Source organism: Triticum dicoccoides, chromosome 4A, assembly GCF_002162155.2.
Source record: "Triticum dicoccoides isolate Atlit2015 ecotype Zavitan chromosome 4A, WEW_v2.0, whole genome shotgun sequence".
In the NCBI taxonomy this organism is placed as follows: domain Eukaryota; kingdom Viridiplantae; phylum Streptophyta; class Magnoliopsida; order Poales; family Poaceae; genus Triticum; species Triticum dicoccoides.
The window spans coordinates 111977728-111994342 of record NC_041386.1 but is presented as its reverse complement, the minus strand read 5'-3'; positions in this window follow the sequence as shown (position 1 = coordinate 111994342).

The following is a 16615-nucleotide window of genomic DNA, read 5'->3' as shown; positions in this document are numbered from 1 at the left end:
AGGCGCATTTGCATGACATTCTTTGGGCATTGCTAAATATGATATGAATTTGCAACCGTATTGTACTTAATTTACATCATAGAAACATTATATAGGTATGTCATATGACGTTTGACTTCATCTATTGTTTAAATAGTGTTTGGTGTTTATCAACTACTTACTGGTTGAAATAAAAAGTACTTATAATGCATCTGTAACTTAATACAAAATGTCTAATAATAAATTACAGTGGTATAAATTTACTTTTCATCTAGAGATACTTCTTATGGAATCTATATAGATACTAAGCTCCCATGATTTGAATCGTTCTCGCGGTCCGGGAATGGTGGGGTCACTCGAACCCACATGTAAGAGGTTGTTTCTTGCTTAGTTTTATTTCTCTTTCTCTATTTAATATTTTTACATGTTTTAATTCATAAGAGGTTATTAAAATTTGTGAACATTAAAAAATATTTTTCAATATTTTTTAGCTTCATTAATGTTTATTACATTCACGGATATTTTAAAAGTTCACGATCATTTTTGAAAGTTTGTGAACATGTTTAAAATTTGAGAACTTATTTAATTTGCAAATAGTATTTGAAATCCATGAATATATTTTAAATTTGTGAACATTTTATAAAATTCATGGTTTCATAAATTCACTATATTTTTTAAAATCCTTGAAAATATTTTAATTAAACTAAGCTTTTAAATAAAAAAGATAGTTGATTTTTCTGAGCTAGCAATGAGGCGAGCAAAAAAAGGCTAACTGAGTGAGAGGAGTAGGGACTCAAGTTGGGCAAGCGAGAGCTCGTGGCCGACCCATGCGAGTGTTATAGCAGCAATACCATGATTTTTAGCGTGGAATAGGAGGTCTCAAGAAGCTCAAACGAGTAACGACTACCACCAGCTGGCACCGAGACCGAAACGTGTAAAGACACCACAATCACACAACAAACAACTCCATTCTCCTCTAGAAACAAATACTATCTCCAATAAGAACCTGACATGGTATACAAATGACAAAACACATTCAGAAAATAATTCATACACAAGCAACATAAATAAAATCCAAACAAAACAATTGGCCACAACAATCTACTAAATACAAAAGAATTAGTTACATAAATGAAGAAAGGCGTGGCAAAGCGCGTGTTAGCCTCTAGTGTACTTCTATTCTTGCATGTGTTACCATATAACCTAAAACAATTATGTTATCTAGTTCATTATAGCTTATGCACTCAATACTGAAATGAGGAACGAAGATAAGCTATCGAATCAACAACAAGTATGTACTGGAATAATTATTTTAATTTTTCCTTTTTGAAAACAAATTATATTTAAGATTTTCCAATGGCTAATGATATAATTTTGTGTTCATAATGCACAACATAAGGTTCCCATATAGGTTTGTTGTTGAAATGAAGCAGGACAACTAAAGAACATGAGCAAAAAATATGAGGTTAATATTGTTTTGGTTGCAATGAACAACCTCTGTAACAAAAAATAATAAGTATAAACAATTTAATTTCTTTATGTTTATCTATTGTCAATAGTAAGATAAACCAGTACAAGATATTGCCTATCATGTTACACATAGCTGTTATACTTGTGCGAAACCAGGAGGTCCTTGCATGCCGATGAACATGAGCAAACATTATTTTAGCATGCCAATGGTCAATACATATAGAAAGTTTCCAGTAGGCAACTTAGTTAACACAATTTCAAATATATACAATGTTGAAGCTTTTACTTTAAATATATGATGATTGTTCTAATATATTTGTTATAGATGATGCCTTGCAATATGAGAAAAAGGAGTAACAGCTTGGCGGAATACAACATAAGAATTGACGATATATATCAGAGACAGTACAAACTTAATATTATAAAACCTTCTGCGATGACATTTCTATGTGGAGAAGGTTAGGAAGAATTTATGACTAGTCATGATATTCAAGAAGGTGATCGAGTATCTTTTTGGTTCAAGGATGACTTAGTCAGTATGGTTGCACAAGTACATAGAGATGAGACTCATTCAAAGTATGGCAAGACCTTTATTCGCAAGATTTATAACCGTATACAAATTTAATATCAATGAACATTAATTCTTTACTTAATATCATTATCTTGTAATCAACAGTGAGAAAACAAGTTAAGCCTAGTTACATGAAACATTTGGTTCGTTATTTCAAAATGGAAATGAGCAATATTGACATCGATGGGATGCTTGTAAGTCATCCATTCATTTTAAGTCCAAAATATGAATTAATACAAGTGCACATCTAATTTTCATAATATTGTGTCATACTTTGTACAAACGATGGTACCAATACATTTATTTGTAGACATTTAATGAAAGTATTACTCAAGCATTTCATGTGCCAAAATAAGGAGAAGTAACACTTATCAATTGAAGAGGTGATGTTAAAGTGGAAGGTCAGCGTTCCATTAGTCATCATGATGGTTCTCTTGCTTTGACACATGAGTGGGATTTATTTCTTCAAGAATTTCCAATTTATATGGGATCTTTCATAGAAGCGAATATTGTCAAAGAGAAGAACAAGTTGTTTATCTACATTCTAATATTGGACGTACAAGTGTAGCTAATGATAAACATACCATAAATAAATTGTAACATGAAATCATGTGGTTAACTATTTTCAAATTGTTTTTGTAGAACAATATTACAACTCTTTGTCTTGCTTATTGATTTAAAATGTAAGTTTTGATATTATTATATACATCTCATCTCATTTAAAATGTAGATTTTATGTACAAATGGTGCACAAGTTCAAACCCTGAAAATGCTAAACCTTAAAAAAGCTAAAACATGAAAACCCCAAACCCTAAGAAACCTTATCCCTAAAACCCCTAAACCATTAAAAACCCTAACACTAAAGATTGTGCGTAAATCCTTAAATAGTATCAAAATTTATTTTTCAAGATCATAGCTAATAGTAAAACCCTAGACACTAACCCAATCCGAAATTGTTAACCTAGGACATTGTAAAATAAAAAAAATGTTGCATAACCATAAAATTTAAATTGTAAATCTTATAACCAAAGCTTAACAAAGCTAAAGTATAATACAAAAACATATAAGCGTTCAATAGTTACACTAGAGCGATGGGATTTCAAGCACCTAAAATTTTCAATTATAAGTATAAAACAATAATGAAAATTATCATTGGACATAAATTATAACATAATACTAGTACAATGATTTCTATAGTTTGTCTTTAATATACAATAAGAAATTGTTTATAAATTTTATGTGCAATGCAATTCGTTTTTATTGTGGATTATGTTTTGCATGTACGAACTTGTGAGGATGGGTGGAGGAAACTTCATTTCGTGTTCTTGAATAAATTATAGCGTAGTGACAAAGTGAAAATGAAAATTCTTTTCTGAGCATCACGCACTCACTTTTCTAGTCTACATAAAAACCAGTACTAGCTTCACTTGCTTCCAACAAGAAGCTTCTCTTTATTTTCCTTAATCCCTAGGTTTTTACTACAACGAAAGATTTTGGAGTTTCTCTTCCTATAGTGGAGTCAGTCGGTTGAGAAAATCGGCGATGCATCTTAATCCAACTTGTGTCTATGTGTTTTACATTGTACTTTGCAAGTGAATGTACCGGGTTAGGAAGGCAGCGTAACTCTTATTTGGAAAAGATTGTGAATATCTTTCAATGATATACATGAGAATTAACGTCTTTGTTCATCGAACATAAACCGCGATGATATAATAAAATAAGCTGGTTCCTATTTAGAATCTTTAAACTACTTTAGGAACAATGTTGAGTTGAATTAAATAATGATTTACAATGAATGTATTAGAAATATGGTAAATTAACTTCAGTTAGTTTAAATATTAATCTTTGAAAATTAATAGGGTTTGCTTATACTATGTAGTGTTAAGAGATGTGTATGAGGTTCTAAACAGAAATATTATGTACACATATGTAAATTTCTATGAATGTTCCTACTCTAGAAGTGTTGTAAAGTTAGTGAGTGCTACTATATATAGTATTTGAAGACATAAAGTATATAGTAGAAAATATATTTCTTATACTTATGTAGTTCAATATTTATGTTTAATATATAACTTTTATGTGTCCAATAATCAGATCAAAGAAACGGAACAATGATTACCTTAAGTAGTTGTTATTATGCATGTGGAAAGGGAGGACCTCAGTGCATCAAGAATACGTGAACAAAGACATGTTTTACTCTGGAGATGAATAAAAGTTGTGAACATCTGCTAGTATGGGATACATATATTTTACATAGGTCTTCTCTTAATACATCAAATGTGTTTTATGTTCACTAATTTTTTTCTAATCCCCACAGCGAGTGCCTTGCAATGTGCATGAACAAATTAACAGTATGGCAGGAGATACAATAAGACTTCAAGATATATTTGGTGGATATTATGATGTTTCTGTTTTGAAGGCAACTGCAATGACTTTTCTATGGAGAGATCAGTGGCAAAAATATTCTTGTTAATGGTGTCCAGGATATGGGGGTACTAACCTATCTAGCCCGTAATCCTCGGATGGGCCGAGGGCCCTTGTTTTCTTCAAGCTGGAGTCCAGAAGCTGTGAGCCTAGGCCGTGATCAAGAATGCCTCTATCAAAGACTTGACGTATGCTCCAAGAAACCTCCTACCACCTCTACGCGATCCCGTGGATACCAACCATGTAAACCTAGATGCCCTACGTGGTGTGTATATAAGCCAAGGGGTTTAGCCCATAGAGGGGACTTGCTACTTCTTGATCTTGCGTTGATTTTTTCCTTGAAGAGGAAAAGGTGATGCGGCAAAGTAGAGATAAGTATTTACCTTAGTTAAGAGCCAATGTATCAATCCAGTAGGAGGCACAAGCAAGTCCCCAACAGATGCACCTGCACAAGCTAACAAACACTTGCGCACAACGCGGAAAAGGGGTTGTCAATCCCTTCACGGTCACTAGCAAGTGTGAGATCTGATAGAGATAGGTATAAAAGATAAGTAAAAGTGTAAAATAAAGTAAATATAAATAAATTGTAGCAAGGTATTTTTGGTTTTTTTGTTTTATAGTTCTGAAAATAATATGATAGGAAATAGACCCGGGGGCCATAGGTTTCACTAGAGGCTTCTCTCTTAAAGAAAGCATACAGTGGGTAAACAAATTACTGTTGAGAAATTGATAGAAAAGTGCATAGTTATGACGATATCTATGGCAATGATCATGAATATAGGCATCACATCTATGACAAGTAGACCGACTCATGCCTTCTTCTACTACTATTACTCCACACATCGACCGTTATCCAGCATGCATCTAATGTATTAAGTTAACAAGAACGGAGTAACGCCTTAAGCAAGATGCCATCATGTAGAGTGATATATCCAATCGATATGGTAAAAACCCCATATTTTTATCCTTAATGGCAACAATACAAATGCATGCCTTGCTACCCCTACTGTCACTGGATGAGAACACCACAAGATTGAACCCATCACAAAGCACCTCTACCATTGCAAGAAAAACCAATCTAGTTGGCCAAACCAAATTGATAGATCAGAGAGAAATACAAAGCTATCTTTAATCATGCATAAAAGAGTTCAGAGAAGACTCAAATAATATTCATATATAATCTGATCATAAATCCACAATTCATCGGATCTCAACAAACGCGCCGCAAAAGAAGATTACATCGAATAGATCTCCAAGAACATCGAGGAGAACATTGTATTGAAGATCAAAGAGAGAGAAGAAGCCATCTAGCAACTAGCTATGGACCCATAGGTCTATGGTAAACTACTCACACATCATCGGAAGGGCAGCAAGGTTGGTGTAGAGGCCCTTCGTGATCGAATCCCCCTCCCCCTTCGGCAGAGTACCAGAAAAGGCCCCAAGATGGGATCTCACGAGAACAGAAGCTTGAGGCGGTGGAAAAATATTTTTGGTGTGCCTCCTAACATAAGGGGAGTATTTGGGTATTTATAGAGCAGAGATTAGGGTTAGGACAGCCACGGGGGGGGGGGCACAAGCCTAGGGGGCGCCCTCCATGGGGCGCGCCCCTAGGGCTTGTGGCCCCATCGTGGGTCTTCTGGCCTCTTCCAAAAGCTTCGTGGTTGTCTTCTGGTCCAAGAAAAATCCTCAAAAAGTTTCGTTCTGTTTGGTATTTATTTTCTATAAAAGACAAAAATAAGGAAAAACAACAACTAGCACCAGGCACTAGGTTAATTGGTTAGTCCCAAAAAATGATATAAAATAGATATTAATGCATATTAAACATTGAAGATCAAGATGGATAATATAATAACATGGAACAATAAAAAATTAGAGATATGTTGGAGACGTATCAGGACTTCAACACAATTACATCACCTAGACCTAGAGGTAGAACACAACTTACGATCTCGAGGTAGATCAACTTTGTACTTGATACATCTTCATCAATATAAATAAGAGCAGGACGTAGGGTTTTACCTCCATCAAGAGGGCCCGAACCTAGGTAAATATCGTCTCCCCTGTTCTTGTTACCATCGATCTGAGATCCACAACTCGGGAATTGTTGAGGATATAGCCCCGAGGTATGACCCTCCCAGGAAGGGCCAGGTTATACGGTTGGCGGCTTATCTCATGAAAAAGGTCCGAGGAGGCCCAAGAAGAAACACGAAGATGACGGATCATGGAGGCAGGCCGGATGAAGTCCCAAGACCCGGGCCTGTGAACCACCGAAGGAATACTTGATCTATAAGGCATGAGTAGTTAGAAACCGAGCTGGTCACGTTGAGTGCGTCGGCCGGGACTTTGTAAGCCGCCAGGTCCCAACATGTGTATATAAAGGGGCGACCCGACTGCGGGTTAACTCAAGAAGCAACCAATCGAGAGCTAGGTCAAGCGTATTCACTCCCTTGTACTCAAAACTCAAGCAATACAACTAGAAGCAGGAAGTAGGTTTTTACCTCATTGAGAGGGGCCAAACCTGGGTAAACTCCTTGTGTCCTTTGTCCCGTTCAACCCCTTTAAGCTAACCTAGTTGCGATGGCTCCACACCTAAGTCATTTTGCTAAGACATCTGCCGTGACAAATTCACGACAGTTGGTCCCCACCGTGGGGCCAGAGCACGGTGGTTTCGAGTTCTTGAAGGGCAATGATACGTCTGCAACGTATCTATAATTTTTGATTGCTCCATGCTATTATATATTCTGTTTTGGATGTTTAATGGGCTTATTTATACACTTTTATATTATTTTTGGGACTAACCTATTAACCGGAGGCCCAGCCCAAATTGCTATCTTTTGCCTATTTTAGTGTTTCGCAGAAAAAGAATATCAAACAGAGTCCAAACGGAATGAAACCTTTGGGAGTGTGATTTTTGGAACAAACGTGATCCAGAGGACTTGGAGTGGACGCCAAGCAATCAACGAGGAGGCCACGAGGCAGGGGGCGCGCCCTCCACCCTCGTGGGCCCCTCGTGGCTCCACCGACCTACTTCTTCCTCCTATATATACCTACGTACCCTGAAAACATCCGGGAGCACCACGAAACCATATTTCCACCGTCGCAACCTTCTGTACCCAAGAGATCCCATCTTGGGTCCTTTTCCGGAGCTCTGCCGGAGGGGGTATTGATCACGGAGGGCCTCTACATCAACTCCATGGCCCCTCCGATGATGTGTGAGTAGTTTACCTCAGACCTTCGGGTCCATAGTTATTAGCTAGATGGCTTCTTCTCTCTCTTTGGATCTCAATACAAAGTTCTCCTCGATTCTCTTGGAGATCTATTCGATGTAACTCTTTTTGCGGTGTGTTTGTCGAGATCCGATGAATTGTGGGTTTATGATCAAGATTATCTATGAACAATATTTGAATATTCTCTGAATTATTTTATGTATGATTGGTTATCTTTGCAAGTCTCTTCGAATTTTCAGTTTGGTTTGGCCTACTAGATTGATCTTTCTTGCAATGGGAGAAGTGCTTAGCTTTGGGTTCAATCTTGCGGTGCTCGATCCCAGTGACAGAAAGTGAAATGACACGTATTGTATTGTTGCCATCGAAGATAAAAAGATGGGGTTTATATCATATTGCATGAGTTTATACCTCTACATCATGTCATCTTGCTTAAGGCATTACTCCGTTCTTATGAACTTAATACTCTAGATGCATGCTCGATAGCGGTCGATGTGTGGAGTAATAGTAGTAGATGCAGGCAGGAGTCGATCTACTTGTCACGAGCGTGATGCCTATATACATGATCATACCTAGATATTCTCATAACTATGCTCAATTCTATCAATTGCTCGACAGTAATTTGTTCACCCACCGTAATACTTATGCTATCTTGAGAGAAGCCACTAGTGAAACCTATGGCCCCGGGGTCTATTCTCCATCATACAAGTTTTCAATCTATTTTATTTTGCAATCTTTACTTTCAATTTATATCATAAAAATACCAAAAATATTTATCTTATTATTATTATCTCTATCAAATCTCACTCTTGCAAGTGGTCGTGAAGGGATTGACAACCCCTTTATCGCGTTGGTTGCGAGGTTCTTATTTGTTTGTGTAGGTACGAGGTGTCTCACGCGTGGTCTCCTACTGGATTGATACCTTGGTTCTCAAAAACTGAGGGAATACTTACGCTGCTTTGCTGCATCACCCTTTCCTCTTCAAGGGAAAACCAACGCATGCTCAAGAGGTAGCAAGAAGGATTTCTGGCACCGTCGCTGGGGAGATCTACGCCAAGTCAAGACATACCAAGTACCCATCACAACTCTTACCCTCCGCATTACATTATTTGCCATTTGCCTCTCGTTTTCCTCTCCCCCACTTCACCCTTGCCGTTTTATTCGCCCTCTTTCCCGTTCGCCTCTTTTTCCCTTCCTGCCTTATGTGTGCTCATTATTTTTGCAATTTGTTGCCCTCATGTCTGAAACTGGGGAGGTTATCATTGATAAGGATAATAATATGGAAAAATTTGATGCTATTGATGATCCTCTTGAAAATCCTACTATTTTACACACTAAAAGGTTTCGGATTGGTAGCGGTAATATTATTGGGAAGGGAGTTATTCAAGATTTCTTTACTTGTGCCGGTGCTTTGCCCACCATGAGCGGGTCTATTCTTCATAAAACTAGTAGTATCGCGGATGCTATATCTTTGCTTATAGTTGAACTTGAAAGACAATTTTCACATATGCATCCTTCCATACAAAGGATTTTCCTAGAATTTTCTAATATTGAGCATTCTTCTGTTAAGCGAGCAGCAACCATCTTTTTAGCTCATGAGTTCAGATTTATAATAAAAGAGGCCAATGAAATTTTTGCGCATTATAGGGTGGATGCTGGCCGTCCTCCCATAGAAGCAATCCTTTTTTATCAAGAAGACATCATGCGTTTGTTGGAAATATGCCCTAGAGGCAATAATAAAAGTATTATTATTATATTTCCTTGTTCATGATAATTGTCTTTTATTCATGCTATAACTGTATTATCCGGAAATCGTAATACACGTGTGAATACATAGACCACAATATGTCCCTAGTGAGCCTCTAGTTGACTAGCTCGTTGTGATCAACAGATAGTCATGGTTTCCTGGCTATGGACATTGGATGTCGTTGATAACGGGATCACATCATTAGGAGAATGATGTGATGGACAAGACCCAATCCTAAGCATAGCACAAAGATCGGGTAGTTCGTTTGCTAGAGCTTTGCCAATGTCAAGTATCTTTTCCTTAGACCATGAGATTGTGCAACTCCCGGATACCGTAGGAATGTTTTGGGTGTACCAAACGTCACAACGTAACTGGGTGGCTATAAAGGTGCATTACAGGTATCTCCGAAAGTGTCTGTTGGGTTGGCGCGAATCAAGACTGGGATTTGTCACTCCGTGTAAACGGAGAGGTATCTCTGGGCCCACTCGGTAGGACATCATCATATGCGCAATGTGACCAAGGAGTTGATCACGGAATGATGTGTTACGGAACGAGTAAAGTGACTTGCCGGTAACGAGATTGAACAAGGTATCGGTATACCGACGATCGAATCTCGGGCAAGTAAAATACCGATAGACAAAGGGAATTGTATACGGGATTGATTAAGTCCTTGACATCGTGGTTCATTCGATGAGATCATCGTGGAACATGTGGGAGCCAACATGGGTATCTAGATCCCGCTGTTGGTTATTGACCGGAGAACGTCTCGGTCATGTCTGCATGTCTCCCGAACCCGTAGGGTCTACACACTTAAGGTTCGATGACGCTAGGGTTATAAAGGAAGCTTGTATGTGGTTACCGAATGTTGTTCGGAGTCCCGGATGAGATCCCGGATGTCACGAGGAGTTCCGGAATGGTTCGGAGGTAAAGATTTATATATAGGAAGTCCTGTTTCGGCCATCGGGACAAGTTTCGGGGTCATCGGTATTGTACCGGGACCACCGGAAGGGTCCCGGGGGCCCACCGGGTGGGGCCACCTGCCCCGGGGGGCCACATGGGCTGTAGGGGGTGCGCCTTGGCCTACATGGGCCAAGGGCACCAGCCCCAAGAGGCCCATGCGCCTGGGGAAACCCTAAAGGAAGAGTCCCAGCAGGGGAAGGCACCTCCTAGGTGCCTTGGGGGGGGGGGGAGGACTCCTCCCCTGGCCGCCGCCCCCTTGGAGATTGGATCTCCTAGGGGCTGGCGCACCCCCCCCTTGGGATCCCTATATATAGTGGGGTAGGAGGGCCTCCCAAACACACCTTATGCCTTTGGTGCAGCCCCTCCCTCTCTCCCAAGTTCTTCTCCTCTCCCGTGGTGCTTGGCGAAGCCCTGCGGGATTGCCACGCTCCTCCACCACCACCACGCCGTTGTGCTGCTGTTGGATGGAGTCTTCCTCAACCTCTCCCTCTCTCCTTGCTGGATCAAGGCATGGGAGACGTCACCGGGCTGTACGTGTGTTGAACGCGGAGGTGCCGTGCGTTCGGCACTTGATCATCGGTGATTTGAATCACGACGAGTACGACTCCATCAACCCCGTTCACTTGAACGCTTCCGCTTAGCGATCTACAAGGGTATGTAGATGCACTCTCCTTTCTACTCGTTGCTGGTCTCTCCATAGATAGATCTTGGTGTTACGTAGGAAATTTTTTGAATTTCTGCTACGTTCCCCAACAGTGGCATCATGAGCTAGGTCTATTGCGTAGATTCTTTGCACGAGTAGAACACAAAGTAGTTGTGGGCGTTGATGTTGTTCAATATGCTTACCGTTACTAGTCCAATCTTGTTTCGACAGTATTGTGGGATGAAGCGGCCCGGACCGACCTTACACGTACTCTTACGTGAGACAGGTTCCACCGATTGACATGCACTTGGTGCATAAGGTGGCTAGCGGGTGCCAGTCTCTCCCACTTTAGTCGGAACGGATTCGATGAAAAGGGTCCTTATGAAGGGTAAATAGCAATTGACATATCACGTTGTGGTTTTGCGTAGGTAAGAAACGTTCTTGCTAGAAACCCATAGCAGCCACGTAAAACATGCAACAACAATTAGAGGACGTCTAACTTGTTTTTGCAGGGTATGCTATGTGATGTGATATGGCCAAAAGGATGTGATGAATGATATGTGTGATGTATGAGATTGATCATGTTCTTGTAATAGGATTCACGACTTGCATGTCGATGAGTATGACAACCGGCAGGAGCCATAGGAGTTGTCTTTATTTTTGTATGACCTGCGTGTCATTGAAGAACGCCATGTAAACTACTTTACTTTATTGCTAAACGCGTTAGTCATAGAAGTAGAAGTAGTCGTTGGCGTGACAACTTCATGAAGACACGATGATGGAGATCATGATGATGGAGATCATGGTGTCAAGCCGGTGACAAGATGATCATGGAGCCCCGAAGATGAAGATCAAAGGAGCTATATGATATTGGCCATATCATGTCACTACTCTATTTGATTGCATGTGATGTTTATCATGTTTATGCATCTTGTTTGCTTAGAATGACGGTAGTAAATAAGATGATCCCTTACAAAAATTTCAAGAAGTGTTCTCCCCTAACTGTGCACCGTTGCTACAGTTCGTCGCTTCTAAGCACCACGTGATGATCGGGTGTGATGGATTCTTACGTTCACATACAACGGGTGTAAGACAGTTTTACACAGCGAAAACACTTAGGGTTAACTTGACGAGACTAGCATGTGCAGACATGGCCTTGGAACACGGAGACCGAAAGGTCGAGCATGAGTCGTATAGTAGATACGATCAACATGAAGATGTTCACCGATGATGACTAGTCCGTCTCACGTGATGATCGGACACGGCCTAGTTGACTCGGATCATGTGATCACTTAGATGACCAGAGGGATGTCTATCTAAGTGGGAGTTCATAAGATGAACTTAATTATCCTGAACATAGTCAAAAGACCTTTTGCAAATTATGTCGTAGCTCGCGCTTTAGTTCTACTGTTTTAGATATGTTCCTAGAGAAAATATAGTTGAAAGTTGGTAGTAGCAATTATGCGATCAGTAGAAAGCTTATGTCCTTAATGCACTGCTCAGTGTGCTGAACCCCAAACGTTGTTTGTGGATGTTTCGAACATCGAACATACACATTTTGATAACTACGTGATAGTTCAGTTAAACGGTTTAGAGTTGAGGCACCAAAGATGTTTTCGAAACGTCGCGGAACATATGAGATGTTTCGAGGGCTGAAATTGGGATTTCAGGCTCGTGCCCACGTCAAGAGGTATAAGACCTCCGACGATTTTCTTAGCCTACAAACTAAGGGAGAAAGGCTCAATCGTTGAGCTTGTGCTCAGATTGTCTGAGTGCAACAATCACTTGAATCGAGTGGGAGTTGATCTTCCAAATGAGATAGTGATGTTTCTCCAAAGTCATTGCCACCAAGCTGCTAGAGCTTCGTGATGAACTATAACATATCAGGGATAGATATGATGATCCTTGAGGTATTCGCGATGTTTGACACCGTGAAAGTAGAAATCAAGAAGGAGCATCAATTGTTGATGGTTGGTGAAACCACTAGTTTCAAGAAGGGCAAGGGAACAAAGGGATACTTCATGAAACGGCAATTCAGCTGCTGCTCTAGTGAAGAGACCCAAGGTTGAACCCAAACCCGAGACTAAGTGCTTCTGTAATAAGGGGAACAGCCACTGGAGCAGAATTACCCTAGATACTTGGTAGATGAGAAGGCTGGCAAAGTCGATAGAAGTATATTGGATATACATTATGTTAATGTGTACTTTACTAGTACTCCTAGTAGCACCAGGGTATTAGATACCGGTTCGGTTGCTAAGTGTTAGTAACTCGAAATAAAAGAGCTACGGAATAAACGGAGACTAGCTAAAGGTGAGCTGACGATATGTGTTGGAAGTGTTTCCAAGTTTGATGTGATCTAACATCGCACGCTCCCTCTGCCATCAAGATTAGTATTAAACCTGAATAAGTGCTCTTGCACCTAAAGGAATGGTTTATTGAATCTTGATCGTAGGGATACACATTTTCATGCCAAAAGATATAAGATAGTAATGATAGTACCACTTACTTGTGGCACTGCCATGTAAGTCATAATGGTATAAAACGCATGAAGAAGCTCCATGTTGATGGATCTTTGGACTCACTCATTTTTGAAAAGTTTGAGACATGCGAACCATGTCTATTGGTATATATGCATGAAGAAACTCCATGCAAATGGATCGTCTATTGGTATATATGTCATCGGTGACTTTACTTGGAGCTATATTTTTATTCACCACATGATATGTGTTTTGCTTGGAGCGTCTTGTATGATTTGAGTCTTTGCATTTTAGTTTACCACAACCATCCTTGCTGTACACACCTATTGATAGAGACACACATGAATCGGAATTTATTAGAATACTCTATGTGCTTCACTTATATCTTTTGAGCTATATAGTTTTTGCTCTAGTGCTTCACTTATATATTTTAGAGCACGGTGGTGGTTTCATTTTATAGAAATAATTGATCTCTCATGCTTCACTTATATTATTTTGAGTCCTTTAGAACAGCATGGTAATTTTCTTTTGATATTATAAAAAACGTTCATATAAGTGCATTGAATACTAAGAGAAGTTTGATACTTGATGATTGTTTTGAGATATGGAGATAGTGATATTAAAGTTGTGCTAGTTGAGTAGTTGTGAATTTGAGAAATACTTGTGTTGAAGTTTGCAAGTCCCGTAGCATGCACGTATGGTAAATGTTGTGTAACAAATTTGAAACATGAGGTGTTATTTGATTGTCTTCCTTATGAGTGGCGGTCGGGGAAGAGCGATGGTCTTTTCCTACCAATCTACCCCCTAGGAGCATGCGCATAATACTTGGTTTTTCATGACTTGTAGATTTTTGCAATAAGTATGTGAGTTCTTTATGACTAACGTTGAGTCCATGGATTATACGCACTCTCACCCTTCCATCATTGCTAGCCTCTTCGGTACAGTGCATTGCCCTTGTTGGGGAACGTAGCAGAAATTCAAAATTTTCCTACATGTCACCAAGATCTACCTATGGAGAAACCAGCAACGAGGGGAAGGAGAGTGCATCTACATACCCTTGTAGATCGCTATGCGGAAGCGTTCAAGAGAATGGGTTGAAGGAGTCGTACTCGTCGTGATCCAAATCACCGCAGATCCTAGTGCCGAACGAACGACACCTCCGCGTTCAACACACGTACAGCCCGGTGACGTCTCCTACGCCTTGATCTAGCAAGGGGAGAAGGAGAGGTTGGGGAAGACTCCATCCAGCAGTAGCACAACGGCGTGGTGGTGGTGGAGGAGCGTGGTACTCCAGCAGGGCTTCGCCAAGCACCGCAAGAGACGAGGAGGAGAGAGGTAGGGTTGCGCCAGGGAGAGATCAAATTGTCATCTGTTGGGCAGCCCCAAACCTCAACTATTTATAGGAGGAGGGGAGGAGGGTGCGCCCCCTCTAGGGTTCCCACCCCTAGAGGGGCGGCAGCCCTAGATGGGTTTGAGGGGGGCGGCCAAGAGGGGGAGAGGGGAGCACGCCCTAGGGTGGGCCTTAGGCCCATCTGCGCCTAGGGTTTCCCCTTCTCCTCCTAGCTGCGCCTTGGGCCTTGTGGGAGGCGCACCAGCCCACTCAGGGGCTGGTCCCTTCCCACTCTTGGCCCATGCAAGCCTCCGGGGCTTGTGGCCCCACTTGGTGGACCCCCGGGACCCTCCCGGTGGTCCCGGTATGTTACCGATAAAACCCGAAACTTTTCCGGTGACCAAAACAGGACTTCCCATATATAAATCTTTACCTCTGGACCATTCCGAAACTCCTCGTGACGTCCGAGATCTCATCCGGGACTCCGAACAACATTCGGTAACCACATACAAACTTCCTATATAACCCTAGCATCATCGAACCTTAAGTGTGTAGACCCTACGGGTTCGGGAACCATGCAGACATGACCGAGACGTTCTCCGGTCAATAACCAACAGCGGGATCTGGATACCCATGTTGGTTCCCACATGTTCCACGATGATCTCATCGGATGAACCACGATGTCGAGGATTCGATAAATCCCGTATACAATTCCCTTTGTCTAGCGGTATTGTACTTCCCCGAGATTCGATCGTCGGTATCCCGATACCTTGTTCAATCTCGTTACCGGCAAGTATCTTTTACTCATTCCGTAACACATCATCCCGTGATCAACTCCTTGATCACATTGTGCACATTATGATGATGTCCTACCGAGTGGGCCCAGAGATACCTCTTCGTCACACGGACTGACAAATCCCAGTCTCGATTCGTGCCAACCCAACAGACACTTTCGGAGATACCTGTAGTGTACCTTTATAGTCACCCAGTTACGTTGTGACGTTTGGCACACCCAAAGTATTCCTACGGTATCCGGGAGTTGCACAATCTCATGGTCTAAGGAAATGATACTTGACATTTAGAAAAGCGTTAGCATACGAACTACACGATCTTTGTGCTAGGCTTAGGATTGGGTCTTGTCCATCACATCATTCTCCTAATGATGTGATCCCGTCATCAACGACATCCAATGTCCATGGTCATGAAACCGTAACCATCTATTGATCAACGAGCTAGTCAACTAGAGGCTTACTAGGGACATGGTGTTGTCTATGTATCCACACATGTATCTGAGTTTCCTATCAATACAATTCTAGCATGGATAATAAACGATTATCATGAACAAGGAAATATAATAATAACTAATTTATTATTGCCTCTAGGGCATCTTTCCAACAGTCTCCCACTTGCACTAGAGTCAATAATCTAGTTCACATCGTCATGTGATTAACACTCACAGGTCACATCGCCATGTGACCAGCATCCAAAGAGTTTACTAGTGTCACTAAACTAGTTCACATCATCATGTGATTAAGACTCAATGAGTTCTGGGTTTGATCATGTTTTGCTTGTGAGAGAGGTTTTATTCAGTAGGTCTGCAACATTCAGATCCGTATGTACTTCACAAATCTCTAGGTCATATTATAAATGCTGCTTCCACGCTCCACTTTGAGCTATTCCAAATGGTTGCTCCACTATACATATCCGGTTTGCTACTCAGAGTCATTTGGATAGGTGTTAAAGCTTGCATCGATGTAACCCTTTACGCCGAACTCTTTATCACCTCCATA